At 40.1% G+C, this 15,552-nt stretch overlaps 1 protein-coding gene and 1 long non-coding RNA gene across 8 annotated transcripts in view; both read left to right on the forward strand.

Moving 5' to 3' along the window:
* The first annotated feature begins 1,218 nt into the window (after positions 1-1,218).
* The window catches only part of LOC146315945 (uncharacterized), a 151,152-nt gene continuing 136,818 nt past the window's right edge, over positions 1,219-15,552 (forward strand). Inside the window, exon 1 of the long non-coding RNA XR_014771861.1 lies at positions 1,219-1,726. This is a non-coding gene — a long non-coding RNA (uncharacterized LOC146315945). The remainder of the gene's footprint in view (positions 1,727-15,552) is intronic.
* rasgrp3 (RAS guanyl releasing protein 3 (calcium and DAG-regulated)) overlaps positions 6,953-15,552 on the forward strand; it is a 59,922-nt gene continuing 51,322 nt past the window's right edge. For 3 of the 7 annotated variants that reach the window (XM_084735777.1, XM_084735780.1, XM_084735781.1), the window contains exon 1: positions 11,418-11,558. The gene's annotated coding sequence lies outside the window, so the exon portion shown is untranslated. Of the gene's footprint in view, positions 7,113-11,417; positions 11,559-13,934; positions 14,010-15,552 lie in introns of those variants that run through there. The other 4 variants (XM_084735779.1, XM_084735784.1, XM_084735778.1 and 1 more) reach the window with 3 other exon arrangements.

Raw genomic sequence — 15,552 nt, forward strand, 5'->3', positions numbered from 1 at the left:
GAGGGAATTCATTCATAACTCACAATTCATAATTCATAACTCCAAAAAAATAGCAAAGTAGCAATCCTGAATAAGGTCAGTGCTGGGGAATGTGTGGTAATATGTTTGCTGATCATTTTCACATTTTTTGGGAGTGTCCTAATATATCTTCCTATTAGACAGATGTGGTAACAGAGATCAGATCTATAATCAACCCAGAGCTCAATTTCAATTTCAGTATTATATATTTTGGACATGTACCAACTGGGCTGAAAAAAACAGGAGCAATACTTGTAACAAATACTACTAGCAGGTAGTAAAAAAAAAGTAATAACCAGAAAATGGCTGAGTAAAGAATCTCCTACAATCCCTGAGCCGAGTCAAAATAGTTTGAGAAATTTATACTATGGAACAAGTGACTTTTTCTTTGACACGTGCTAACAAAAGTGTGAAAAATACTGGAAAAATGGAAGACCAATTTGAATCTGAAGTGATTTCTTTATATATGTTTGTTTGGAGAAATTTGCCTTTCCTCGTCTGTATTTTCTCTTGCACTGACAGAATTGTCTTTTAAGTCAGGAAATAATGGGAGACATCTTCCTCCTCAGAGAACACTCTGAATTTGCACTAATCAAAGTCATGGATCATAAAGATTTCTAGGATGTTAAAGGGCAGTCGTGGACCCATTTTACATGTCAGGCATTTCTCTTCACCTGTGATGACCCTTTCTTTTCTTTGTTGTGTTTTTGTCAAAACAAACAAACAAAAATTAAAATGCTGTGTCCAGCATTTGCATTGGCAGTGTTCAGCCGGCTTCTTTAGTTTGCCCTCTGCAGTGACTAGCTGACAGCTTGTAAATTATACCTGGGGGCTACGTTGTTGCTCCGGCAGCAGGAGCCTAGACTAGCACATTCTTTAGGCAGCACAATGCCAACAGTTATGGGCTGGGCTAGATGCTAGCCATAGTGTAGTCTGTCGCCTCACTCATTGTTTCACCTGATGAGGTCCTTAGACAGGATGCTCACTGTCCCAGGCCGCAGTGATGACTTACAGATGACTACTCGGTGACGTGTACAGCGGCATGCATGGGCCATATTAGGAACTTTCTTTCCCACCTGATACTGGCCCTGTCCCAGTTCCTGCAATCCTCTGACGTGGATGCTTCCATCCAGAGCCTTAGTGATGCCTCTCTGCAGGTGTTTGTCCTTATGACTAGGGAGTTTGGCAGGCTACTGTCTACACCAGGGGTGTCAAACTCATTTTGGTTCAGGGGCCACATACAGCCCAATTTGATCTCAAGTGGGCCAGACCAGTAAAATTAAAGCATAATCTATCGATTATTCTGCCGATTAATCGAGTAATCAGATAAGAAATATTGCGTGTTCTGCATTTTTTTCTATTACATTACTTTTGCTTTATTTAAGAACAATGGTAATATACAAAAGAGAAGATAAGACAGGTCTATTAAATGAACAACTATAAATTTCTAAAGTAAAAATACGCAGTAAAGTAACTTTGCTTTTAATGTAGATTTACTTTTACTGTTTTTACTTTACTTTCTACTTTTTTTTTCAAGTACAAAGGTAAAAGTAAAGGTAGTAATGTCTGCAGAAACCACAAACAGAAGATGGAACTAACTCTTTTAACTGAAACAGTCACCAGAATGTTTTGTTCACATGTTAAAATCACAACATTTTTCTTCTGGAGCAGGACAGACGCTCCCAGACCCCCAGAGGACAGAGGACTGGTTTACCAACATGCCACCTTTTTCTCCTCTTATGAGTTTGCAGGTCTGTATTTAGTCATCAAAAAATACCAATAAGAATACCATTAAAGTACAACAACAGCAATAAAAATGTTGATTTTTCAAAAAAGGAAATAATAGCATACAAGATTTTTAAATAGTAATTAGGTAATTTTACATCGTGGTATTAGTGTTTTTACTTAAATAAAGAATGTGAGTATTTTTTCCATCACAGCAGGTCAGTGATCAGTTTTTCAGTGACTCTCTGTGGATCAGTGAATAGTGTTTCATTTATGGTGGCCTGCCACTTTAAAAACATCGGCACCGCGCTGAGCGCTGTCTAGAAGGTAACTCTTTATTTGCATAACTCTCGCGAGATTTGTGTTCATAATTTCGACTAAAATAATCAAACTTGCGCAATCTTTCGCGGGCCTAGGGTTCCCTTCTAGACACGACCCTCTCTGTCTCTCTGTCAAACTACAGACAGCAGACTGTCTGTAAACAGCACAATGTTACACTCTGCAGTATTTCACACAAAGACTTTATTTGTGTGGACACCCAGGTTTGGTTTGTCACCAATTTTGGCATTTTTATTTTTTTAATCAGTCTGAGAGGACGACGGTATCAGTGATTGATTAGTGATCAGTCTGCCCTCCTCTCCTCCCTCACCTGTTCACTCTGCTGTGAGAAGGTCTGAAAGTTTCTCACAGAGAAACACAGACTCTCCTGTTTTACGTATAGGCCTCCTTATACAGTTGTTTAATTTTATAAGTGCATCTGGTTGGTGTCGATGTCATTAACCATCACGTTAGTTTCGACTGTTGTAATAAACTCCGTCATCAACAAAACTGAATGACGGGTGGATTAATATGTAGGGAAAAACCCAGAATGCGAGTTAGGTTTTGTCTTTTTGTCTTTTTAAAACATCCTGCTGATGAAGAAAGTCAACAGATCAGATACAGACAGAGTCAGAGAATCACACTGACCTCCTCTGTGTGTCTGTACTGTACATGTGTGTATGGAGGAGCTGCACTGACGCAGAGAGGAGAGATGCTGCAGCCATGTGATAATAAATTACATTAAAATTGAAATGTCGGCACTCATCAATACTCAGTGTGCAAACACAAACATCAAACATCAAACACAGGGTGCTGTACAGTTGTTCGGATTTAAAGAGATTTTAGTCATCGAATTACTCGAATTACTCTAGGAATGGTTTCAACCCTAAAGTTAATGTGTCACACTTTGCAAAGTCATCCCATGGGCTGGACTGGACTCTCTGGTGGGCCGGTTTTGGCCCGCGGGCCGTACGTTTGACACCCCTGCTATAGCACAATATCTGCGGAGGCAAGGCCTGTCAATTCAAAGTGCTCCCATCCAGTCTTTCTCTCACCCTGCAGGTCTTCACGAAGTGTATGCAGGCAGCACTGGTCCCATTGCAAGTCAAGGGTAGGCAGATACTCCCGTATTTGGGCGATTGGCTGATTTGTTTCCTGGGAGTGGACAGAGCAGGATACGGCAACCCTTCTTCATCGTGTGACGCAGTTGGGTCTTACTGTCAATTTTGCCAAGAATTGTCTCACACCCAGTCAGACAATAGTGTTCCTTGATCTGACTCTGGACTCCCATCAAATGCTGGTCTCCTCTGCCCCTCAGTGGGTGGAGGCTATACTGGGGGAGGTACTGTTTCCAGCTGAACAAAACACTGAAATATGGCCTTTTTCTCACTCTGTTGGGTATGCTGATGTTGGTGACATCAGTAGTGCTGCTAGGCCTCCTGTTCTTGGGGCCACTCCAAATATGGACCAGTGGCCTCTGTTTAGATCCACGGTTCCACAGGTCCAGGAGGGTCTGCCTCCTTGGTTTGCATCAATAGAGAAGCAGGGTGTATCTGGCCAAGGGCGTTTCCCTGGGTTCGATCCCATCTTGTCGTGAAGTGGTGATGACCGATGCTTCAGCCTTGGGGTGGGGAGCAGTCTGGCGGCACAGAACAGTGAGGGGGCTCTGGACTGTTTCTGATTCTGATCCTGGTTCCCCTCCCCTGTAAACTTTTTATGATCATGAATCATAATGTTAACGTACACTTCTGTGGTGTGTGATTTTTTACTCCAAGTCTGATTTGTGTAGTTTTAAATATTTAATTACTTCATGCTGATTGATCATAACAGCGAGGGGGGAGACAAGAGCTGCAGAGAGGAGGGAGGGAGGAAAGCGAGTGTGTGAAGTACCAACTGATATAAAAACTTTATTGATGATGAATCCTGATGTTACTGTACAGTTCTGTGGTTTAAACACTACAGATTAAAATATCTGTCTCTGTAAAGACCAAACTGACAGACGCTCGTCTCCTCAACAAAAGGTTTGTCACTGCACTGCATTATTGTAAGTCATGATGAAGAGTCCAGACTCTGTCTCTCCTCTTCATCTCCTCAGTGTGCTGGTGTGCAGTTTGCTGTCTGCTTTGAGGGTTTCTGGACAATATTTGTAATTGTTTTTGGTTAATGCATTTCATTTAAGAAAGTTACATTTGAATTACATTTTAAACACTTGAAAAACATCCCTTTAATGTACATTTTGAACAAATAAAAAAATGTGCGATTAATTTGTGATTAATCGTGATTAACAACAGACAGTCATGTGATTATATTTTAATCGATTGACAGCACTTACATATCCACAAGAGAACATCTTCTTGGGACATGACCTTGTCCTCAGTGGTGCCAGCAATGATAATGTGTTTTCCCTCAAAATGTCACTATATTATGTGTTATGTATAACCTTTATAAAACCTCATGGCCACTGTCGCTTCTTTGTGCCCAGTGTTTGTGTTTTCATTGTCAGTGGCTTTTAGTTAAGCCAAAGCACAGACACCAACACCCATCAGGAACATTCCAAGAAAGTCAGGTCAAGGCAAGATTTTCACACACTAAGAGGTTAGCACTATGAATTTAAAAATTGGTGCCTGACTGATTTACTGGCTGAGTGAGTGATGGAGTTACACCATCATCTGAGAGTTGAAATTGTACAAATGGTGGCTATCATACCATAACTCTAGATCTTAGTATAGTACAGCCCTCTAGGTCAGAGGTTATCAGAGTGGGAGGCAGGCTTCCCCAGGGGGGCTCCAAGCAGTTTTAGGAGAGGCTCCATGAAATTAAGACCTTTAGTACAAGCAGCATCTTTTGAAATTATGAATACCAAATATACCAGATATGTTACACCAGTTCCAAATGTCCCAGTTAGCCATTGCTCATGGCTAACATAAGCAAGGCAAGTTTCAGGAGATCCTGGTAGGGCTGAGGACATTGGTGTGTGTTTGTGCTTGCAGACAGGTGAACTTTTCACATGCCAGCCTTATCACTCCATGCTCTATCAGTAATGGTATGCTAGTTTATTAATGAGAAACTACCAACACAATGCTCAGTGTTCTGTTTGAAATCTGCTGTACTTTTCCTTTCACAGTTTTGACGGAGAACCTATTACTGACTGTGAGACTTATCTCTTGTGTAGCTTTTTGGCCAAATGGACAAGCCGATAGAAAAGCTAACACATCGGGAAGTCAGGCTGCTCCCTGAAAGAGGAAGATTCTAGTAATCAGTTAGAGACTCCTCAGAGAATATTCTTGGTTTGTCTTTTGACCAGCAATCACCAACTCTGATTTGTGATGGAGCTCAGATTGTACAGGGCAGGTGACACTGAACAGTGGCTGCAGCCTGGGGGAGAGATACTCTGATAAAGTGGAGTAGAGTGATCAGTGGCGCTAATTGATGTGATTGGTTTCTCTCAAATCACAAACAAGGGTTTGTTGTGGGTTTATTAAAACAACAAAATTGTTGTGCATTTGCATTAGCAGTTCCTCAAAATGAAAGTCCTGTGCTACTATCATGATTTTTATGGCTCTAAATTGGGGATGTTCCTGGTGACTAATTTCTGTTAATTAAACACAACTTTTAATGCAGACTAGTTGACTAGTCAAAACAATTAGAAAATACTCAGGAAGCAGTTAAAATTGAGCACAATTTATTAACTGAAAATTTTAAACACTGTCTGATAAAATATTGTGTATTAAGAGCCATTTGAAGCCATTAATCACAGTCTACAATCTGAAATGTGTGCCAATACAAACATTGCACATTAACCTACAAAACATGACAACAACTCACTAAATGCTTCAACTTTTCAGAGAAAAAATGCTCAAATTGCCTGTGGTTAAACAACATTGTTTACCTGGAGCTGATGTTAACTGCCAACCTGACACACAGTGTGGCTAACACTAGCAGTGCTATTAGCAGCAGCTGCTCTGCTGACAGGTTAATGTCCATGTCTATGCTGAATGTGCTCCAGTCGAGTGGTTATATATTAATTTATTCTGTCACAGCCTACATACAACCTTATTTTTATTTTATGTACTTATATCAAAACACTGCCAAACAGTGCTGGTTTTACCAGCTGTCATCTGTCTGACTTTGCTGATAAAAACATCTTGCGCCCATCTTGCGCAGGCCAACAGAAGCATACATGCTGGGCAAGAGGGGCTGTCATCTGCTAACTAGTGGTGGGTGGCTGCATAACATCTTAGAGGCAACAGTTAACTGGTATTGTGCATGAATAAAATATTGCTAAATAGTTTAAGTGACTAGTATTTCTGGTACTGACTAGCAAGGGTGGCAACGTTCACTCACTTACACCCGATCTTTAAGGGCTCTGTGGAAACTCAGTTGGTAGGGCATGCTCTCCATGTACTGAGGCTGAATTCTCTGCAGTGGACATGGGTTTGACTCCCACCTGTGGCCCTTTGCTGCATGTCATCCCACTCTCCTGTCATATCTAAAATAAAGGATATAAAAAGGCCCAAACCATTTGGTGTTTTGTTGATTTGTCAACTACTGTTTCCAGGCTCAAGAATGAACTTTCAGTCTCTGCCTATATTTAAATTTACCTTACAATGATGTCTTGTAGCCTGACATTGTTGTGCTCCTGCAAAGTCATCCTATTTTCCTCTGTCTCTTTGTCCATGAGTTATAATTAATGTTATAATAGGCGTACAAAATGTATTAGCATATAAAACTACATAATGTATATTGCTGTAGGAGACATTGTCCATGTGGATTTGATTCTGTGTGACTCAGTGTGTTCCTCCCCTCTGTCCTATCTGTACCAAGGCCACTCAATGATATTTGCAGAGCTGTCCTGCACACCAACCTTTGTTTCCAGTAAACCCAGAATCTATTTATAGACTGAGTGAAAAAGACAGGGAGAGTGTTTATGGAAGTTAACATGCAGCACTTAAAGTAAGTGTATCTGTGTCATTGGCTAACCTGATAATACAACTTTCTGGTTTGTGTGGCAGAGCTCATACTGCAGTGATGTTTGTCTGGATCACAATAAGGTAAGTGCATCTTTTAACAATGGTGTGTGTCTGCAGAGAACAGAACTCTATATCCACTTTAAATAGTAAAACTCATGTACTCAGCTATGAATTAAAAAAAACGTATGTAGTAGGTCATCTTCAAGAGTCATTTTATCACATGTGCATGCATTTGTCACAATATTTGCTACAATGCAGGTGATACTAGGGTGATGAGATTTTATTGATACCAATACCATTATTGATTCTGCTTATCGATCCAATTCTTTATCAGTTCCCTTATCAATTACCATGGATTTTCTATGTAGAAAAAAAGAAGGCATGTACAGGTTTCAGGATTGTCAACAACAAATTTTATTACGAGTCTCTGAGCACTGAGCAGTGTAAGTTGTATACTTTTACAGTTTAACTAATGTATATATAACATAAAACATTTCAACAAGTCAAATAGTCAGTGGTGCAATTTGTTCAGTTTTATCAAATTAGTAGGTTAAACCAACTTTTTATAATTCAGCAGCATAGAGTACATATGAGAGGGGCCTTATCAAAATGTTCAAGTGCTTCTGATAGGGTTGGGTATCATTTGGATTTTGATTCTGATGCAAAAATCACTATTATTATTACTATTATTATTATTATTATTATTATTATTATTATTATTATTATTATTATTATTATCATAATTAGAATTGTGAGTAAAATACATGAGGCTTAACCTGAACATTGGTGGTGAAAAAAGTCTGTCAGTTGATGCTGATGGATTGTGTTTGGGAGTTTTCACAATCTGGGAGGCTTGTTTAATGTTCATGGCTTCCTTCAACCACTGTGAGGTGCTGTAGGATTCAGACCTGTGAGATTCATATATGCTGCTGATACAATACTGAGATACAGCCCTCATTTACATATCCCCATGATACATTGCTAATTTTCCCAAATTTTCCAAAATACAATTAGCATTTTAGAGGGCAGACTGTATATATACCACCTGTCTGGCATAAAGTACAGAACTGAATTTGGGAGAGAGTTGAGCAGGTGCAGACCTTACTATTTCTGGCAAAGACCAAAACAGAAAGGGAAGAAAATGTGAATATAGACTTACATTCATCAGGTGGACAGCCATACAACTCCAAATGAATGTTACACTGGACAGATTTTAGTTGAATTTGAATCAGTCCAGCTGTTTGCACTGGATATGTAATGACTCATACAGTTTTTCACACTATTCTCTGGTGACTTATGTATGTGGCGCTGAACAAGTCAACGAAATATTATCAACAATCTATGTTGACTCTATAATAGGTACATGAACTGATTAAATTTTGGAGGCCAACGCTTTCATGATGGCCAACTTTCAAGATGGCCGACTTTTTGTTTGCGCGATAACTTTTGAACGGGTGGACAGATTTGCACCAAATCTTGTGTGCTAACACTCTATAACAGGTACATGAACTGATTAAATTTTGGAGACCAACGCTTTCGAGATGGCCGCAAAATGGCTGCCTGACAGACCTGTCTCTAAAAACACACTTATGCCAATAACTTGGTCAATTTTAAAGCTTTTCATCTGAGATTCAGTCAGTACAAAGTTTATGCCTTGCCCACATTATGTATCATGTGCATTATGATATCATGCGATCCTGCAACACTGGGGGAATCCATATGTGACATTGACTTTGACCTTAATCCAAAACAAAACATAAAGGTTAAACATGACACTAATACATTACAGTAGCCTTTAGCTTAATCGGGCAAGATAGACCCCATGGGCCTATGAATTTTTTGTTTCCTCAGATGCTGACCTAATCTTGCATCATGAAAACCAAGAAAAACAAGTCATCTCAAATAGGGGTCAACCGATAATCACCCTGGCCGATATTCTGCATTTTTATGGTTATCGTTATCAGCCATCTTTTCCACCGATAAGCAGATAACATACATTTTGCAGCTGGTTCTCAAACTCCTTGGACACTTGCAAATAGGATTTATAATGAATCAATGGTTTCAATCAGGTGTAGGGAACACAAAAATGTCACAGTTGTATGAAACTGTTACAGGTGGAGGCACCAGAATCTTCTACCCGTTTTCATTTTGTTTCTGTGACAATGACAATGTTAAAAAAAATTTGCTAAGGGAGTCTGTTGAGTTTGGCGGGAGCAATGAAACAGCTGTTTCTGGCTGATTAAAATGTATCTTACTCTTTAAAAAAACATACCCGTGGGAATCCTTTCCACCCTACATTGTCTGAGTGAAGGTGTGAATGAGTATGTAAAGTCACACCTCACTACACTGGACTGCATAAACTACATTTTCCTGCTTGTGTCTGGGTGTTTTCCCCTGAAGTGCATCTGTTCTTTATCCTTCTGCTCCATACTGGTTGGAATGTTCTGTGCTCTGTAATGGAGGGTTCTGATGACCCCCAATTTGTGTTCTAGTGGGTGGTGTGAGTCAAAGAGGAGATATTGGTCTGTGTATGTGGGTTTCCTGTACATGTCAATGTTGAGGCTTCTGTCCTCTTCACAGTTGTCTGGGGGATTACATTGCAGCTTAAGCTGCATTTCCACCAAAAAGTCTTCTCAGGGGATAGTACTTTCCAAATGTATGGGAACTTTGAGGGTGGGGTTTACAACCTTGAATATTTCTGATTGGTCAAGTACAGCAACAGATGAACCTATGTTAATAATAATGTTGTATAGCCATGCACATGCAGAAAAAGCTATCACTTTTTCATCCATCAGCAGACTAGTTTGTTAGTTTTATTGTTGCCGGTCTTTAGACTACAGAGGAAACAAACAACAATTCTGTTAGTTTCTTTAAAAGTTATTTCTGGTACCAAAAGTTCCAGGTGCCATGGATGGCAATGTGGCTTTAGTTTCACTTCTGACAGCTGCATTGCTCTCCCTCAATATTCTATTCTATTTTATTCTATTTTTTCATACCTTCATAACATACCTGACATTTCACCGAGGTATACGGTATATGACAGTATTTATGTGAAAAAACAAATCAACAAAAGCTGGGGACAGAGGTCATTATAGCATGTATGACATTGTTTAGCTTACAATGCTTTATGTATAATATGCAAGTATCCTACTTGGTGGTATTGAAAACCATACCACTGAGATTTCTAAATACCCTGATATACTCTGATATACCAGAATACCTTGGTACCACCCAAGCCAACTGTCCCCTTCAGGAACTTGGACACAAAAACATGGGAAAATAAGGTCCAGGTTGAAAAAAAAAAAATCAAGTTACCCTTTAATTAGCACAGAAGAAGGAGAAAATCACTCTTACTTTAGAATCAATTGATCTTTTCATTTCCAGTATGGACAATAACTATTTCAATGGAATATACATATATGCATATGAGTGTCGAAACATTAGAAAAGATGAACCTATTCTTTAAGACTGTAGTACTTTTGAAATGTGAATTTGAGACTAAACTTTCAATTTCCAGTAAATATGTTTGATGCAATGACCCATTCACCTATCAGGGAATTAATAAACGTTTAAACCAGTTTTCACTCCATTTGAGCTTATGCTAAAAAACCACATTCAATTCCAGTGTCCTCACAGTAGCTGACACACAACTCCAATTGAAAATGTGCGTGAGACAATAAAAGTTGGAGTTCTTTTTGTCCAGCCTGCAGCAGGATGTGCAGTGAGTGTTTTTGTTTAGGCAGACATTTTTAGAAGCCCAGAGAGACAAAACAATGTGTTGCACGTCATCAGAGAGGAATATGGGCTTGGTTGACCCTCTCACACAAGTATTGAGCAACAATGTAGACACACACATACCCACACACACACACACACACACACACACACACACACACACACACACACAGAGTAAATGTTGATAAAAAGAAATCGCCTAAACTTTGCATGTTTGCAGCCACATACCTAGCTGGACATTCACCGGGCGAAGTGATACTGACTGTTGGTGGTGAGACAGGAAGACATGCAGAAACAAACACGAATGTGCGCACAAGCATATTGTGATCCATTTCCTGCTCTGCTCTTTTCCACTTTACCTTGTGTGGTCCCTATATTTAGCTCAGTCCAGGGAAACCAACCAACCCAGGCAGGAAAACTAAGTTGGGAAAGAATTGAAGGAAGTCTAGTGGCCATTCAGACAAACAAGTCAGACACTGGGACCAGCACTTGCTCAGTATTCAGCAGTACTGTACATGGCTGAGACATACAAAGGGCTTCAGAATGATAGAGGGTCATCTGAAGAAAGAGTTAGGAGATACTTTGGACCAGAACTAACAAGTGGGAAGGTGTGCTGGCTTTAGTGGGTGGTGGGTGGGTGTTGTCCTTTAGTAGTAGCCTTGCTGATCCAGCTGGATTGGGGTTATGACTGGATTTGAACCGACAAAAGGTGGATCTATACGTGAACAAGTTGAAAAGGTGTATCCATGTGGTCTGCTGGCAGATCTCATCTTACTGAAAGTGTCAGATGAGGTAAGGCGGGCGTGTGGTTGTTGAAATGTTTGAATGGAAAGCAACACAATGTTGTCAACATGAATTGTTTTATAAATTAGGGCCTAAAATATCTTTATAACATCAGGTGTATAATGAATTTGATTTTTTGCTGATATTTAGTGAGGTAGTCATCTTTATCAGGACTTAGTTTTGGATTGCACCTGGGTATATGATAGTCCTGTGGTAGCTATGCCAGATGTGGGACCAAGTTATTGTTTTGCAAGTTACAAATCTCAAGTCTTTGCACTTTGAGTCTTGGGTCCTGAACAAGTTGTAACAGCCCCATTGAATTCCAAAGAATATTGAGTTCTGTGAATATGTTAACACTGAATATATCAAAAGAGCGATCTTCTAGTTTCAGACAAAAAAAACCTTTTTCTTCTAGCTTCATTCATTCTTTTTTTGTGTAAGCACTTGAATGTTGGTTGGTTGCATCAAAAATCCACTTTTCAGGGAAAAAAAAATTGATAAAACTGTGATTTTGTTTAAAAGACATTTTTTTGTTTGTTTATTTTTTATTACTTCATATTATGTGTGTGACATCAGTGTCACCAGTCTGGCAAACATTAGCTCTGTCTTTAATGAATAACCCCCACTGGCTGCTACAGGAAATCATTTCCCACACTTTCTCTCTCTCTCTCTCTGTCTCTCTCTCTCTCTCTCATCATATTAAAAAGTGAAAAGTGTAATAACGGATAAATAGACATTAGCAACAGATTAATTTTACTGGGAGACGGTTTACATTTTCATGACAAGGACAAGCCACAAGGTGGATTTATTTATCATTTTACAACACAGGGTTGTAGTTCACTTTATGCAACTCACAAAAACAAATGTAATATACTGTACAAAATGAACAAGTATATATAGTGACTTGGTTGAATGCATAATAAGTCAGAAATAAAACAAACACATTTCAGTCAGTGGGGGAGTGCTGAGTCAGTTGCATAGTCTGAGGGAAGAACCTGCTCTTCAGTCTGGTGGTACTGAAGCAGATACTTCTGTATCTCTTGGCAGACAATAGCAGGATGAACAGGCTGTGGCTGGGGTGGGTGTTGTCCTTTAGTATACTTTGGGCTCTGTGCAGGCGCCTCACCTCCCCAATATCACTGAAGCTCAGTAAATGGGTACCAATGATGTTCTGAGTGATTTTAATCCCCCAATACAGTTTTGCTGTCTTGGGCTTTGCACATCCCAGTTTGCCAGCCAGTTTGTGATGTACCCAGGCCGGATGAGTAGGATCTTTATTAGGTTTCAAGAACAGGGTGATCAGGGCAGTAAATTGTTGGCCAGAAGTGTTTGTAGAACTCACCAAGGAAGTCTTCCGGTCCAGGTGCTTTGTTATTGGGCATGCTATTGATTGCACTGTAAAATTCCTTCAAGGATAAGGGTTTGTCAAGAGTATCAACTTGTTCTTTTGTAAGATGTGGTAGATTTATATTATTATTAGACTGGTGCATGATTGTTAATAGTGATTAAATGGATTTAAGTTTCTGAAATGTCTGAATGGGGGGGGGGGTCCATTCTAGAAAATGAATGATGTGCTGGAGAAAAATATGAATATTCTCTCTCATGTGGATGGTTCAACCTCCAGCCATCACAAAGGCTGTAATCCTCCATGTATTGTTTTAAGACAGCGGTAGACTGCCAAAATCTAGTATTTCCTGATGTGTTTGGTCTATCTATAAAATGGTCAAGCAGAGTTCAAATCTCCATCTATGATTAATTCTGTGTTAAGAATATCGTTTAAGTTTATGAAAAAATGATGGGTCATCTTTATCGGGGCCATATGTATTTGTAGCTATTATAAGTGGTTACTTGCAAATGGAGATATTAATAATGACAAAATGTCCTTCTGGATCTTCTGGTACTGTGGGTGAATTTAATTATTTTATTAATCAAGATAGCCAGTCCTCTTTGTCTTATATTATAATTGGCTAGAAAGAGATGGGGGAGCTGAGATGATTTCAAAAGTGTGCTTCTGGAGTCTGTTAAATGAGTTTCTTGTAATAGACATATATCCGTTTGCAATTTGGATAAGTGATCCATGACTTCATTTGTTGTTGTTGTTGTTGTTGCTTGATTTCAGATGCCACAGATGTTCCAGCTAACAAATTTAATTGGTAACATAACTAACAAATGCATAGTTAAGTGTGTGTGTGTTCGTGCACATGCAAGTGCAGGGAGTGCAGGGGGGCGGTAATATATAGACATGATTACAAGTGCCGCTAGACTACATTGTATATTTGTTGGGTTACAGAGTTACTTCAGTAAAGCCAAGGTGTCAGTTCATCAGAGCTGTCCATCCATGTACAGCCTGTCAACTGAAATGACAGCCTTCCTTTGCTTCTCCAGGAACTGTTTTCGTATGGGAAGGAGGCTTTTACATCTCTCCAGGATCTCTCAAGGGAACTGATCATTCATCCTAAAGTTAGTTCCTTTCAGTACCTTTGCTTGTTTTTTGACCAGTTCTTTATGCTTAACGTGTTTGATCTTTGTGATTATTGGCCTAGGTTGTTTACAATCCTTTTTGACAGTGCTGAGACAGTGGACATGACAGAATGAGATTTGGTTAATTTTGTCAGCTGGAATTTTGAGTTGAGCTGTCAAGATGTTTTTCAGACTTTTTCAGGATCAGTAGAAAGGTTGTCCAATGGCTCAGGAATACTGGAGAAGATGAGACTGTTCCTCATAGAGTGTGATTGCAAATCTAATACGGTTTCTTTCATTTGTTTATCTGGTGACTTTGGCCATTTCAGTGGTGAGAGGTTAGACAGATTTATTCAACTTCCGAACTGTTTTTTTTTTTTTTTTTTTTTTCGGTTAGTGTGTGGACTTGTTCTCAATATGTGTCAATATTTTGTGTGGTCACCATTATTTTTCAGCACTGCCTTAACCCTCTTGGTCATGGAGTTCACCAGAGCTTCACAGGTTGTTACTGGAATCATCTTCCACTCCTCCATGATGACATCACAGAGCTGGTGGATGTCAGAGACCTTGCGCTCCTCCACCTTCCGTTTGAGGATACCCCACAGATGCTCAATAGGGTTTAGGTCTGGAGACATGCTTGGCCAGTCCATCACCTTGACCCTCAGCTTCTTTAGCAAGGCAGTGGTTGTCTTGGAGGTGTGTTTGGTGTCATTATCATGTTGGAATACTGGCCTGCGTCCCAGTTTCCGAAGGGAGGGGATCATGCTCTGCTTCAGTATGTCACAGTACATGTTGGCATTCATGGTTCCCTCAATGAACTGTAGCTCCCCAGTGCTGGCAGCACTCATGCAGCCCCAGACCATGACACTCCCACCACCATGTTTGACTGTAGGCAAGACACACTTGTCTTTGTACTCCTCACCTGGTTGCCGCCACACACGCTTCACACCATCTAAACCAAATAAGTTTATCTTGGTCTCATCAGACCACAGGACAGGGTTCCAGTAATCCATGACCTTAGTCTGCTTGTCTTTAACAAACTGTTTGCAGGCTTTCATGTGCATCATCTTTAGAAGAGGCTTCCTTCTGGGATGACAGCCATGCAGACCAATATGATGCAGTCTGTGGCGTATAGTCTGAGCACTGACAGGCTGACCCCCCACCCCTTCAACCTCTGCAGCAATGCTGGCAGCACTCATACGTCTATTTTCCAAAGACAACCTCGGGATATGACGCTGAGTACGAGCACTCATCTTCTTTGGTCGACCATGGCGAGGCCTGTTCTGAGTGAAACCTGTCATGTTAAACCGCTGTATGGTCTTGGCCACCATGCTGTAGCTCAGTTTCAGACCAGATTTTACAGACCTGCTCCCCATTCACACCTGAGACCTTGTAAGACTAACGAGTCACATGGCACTGGGGATGGAAAATGGCTAACTAGGCCCAATTTGGACATTTTCACCTAGGGGTGTACTCACTTTTGTTGCCAGTGGTTTAGACATTAATGGCTGTGTGTTGAGTTATTTTGAGGGGACAGTAAATT

The sequence above is a fragment of the Lutjanus erythropterus genome, chromosome 14 (genome assembly GCF_056507025.1).
Source record: "Lutjanus erythropterus isolate fLutEry1 chromosome 14, fLutEry1.hap2, whole genome shotgun sequence".
NCBI lineage: Eukaryota > Metazoa > Chordata > Actinopteri > Lutjaniformes > Lutjanidae > Lutjanus > Lutjanus erythropterus.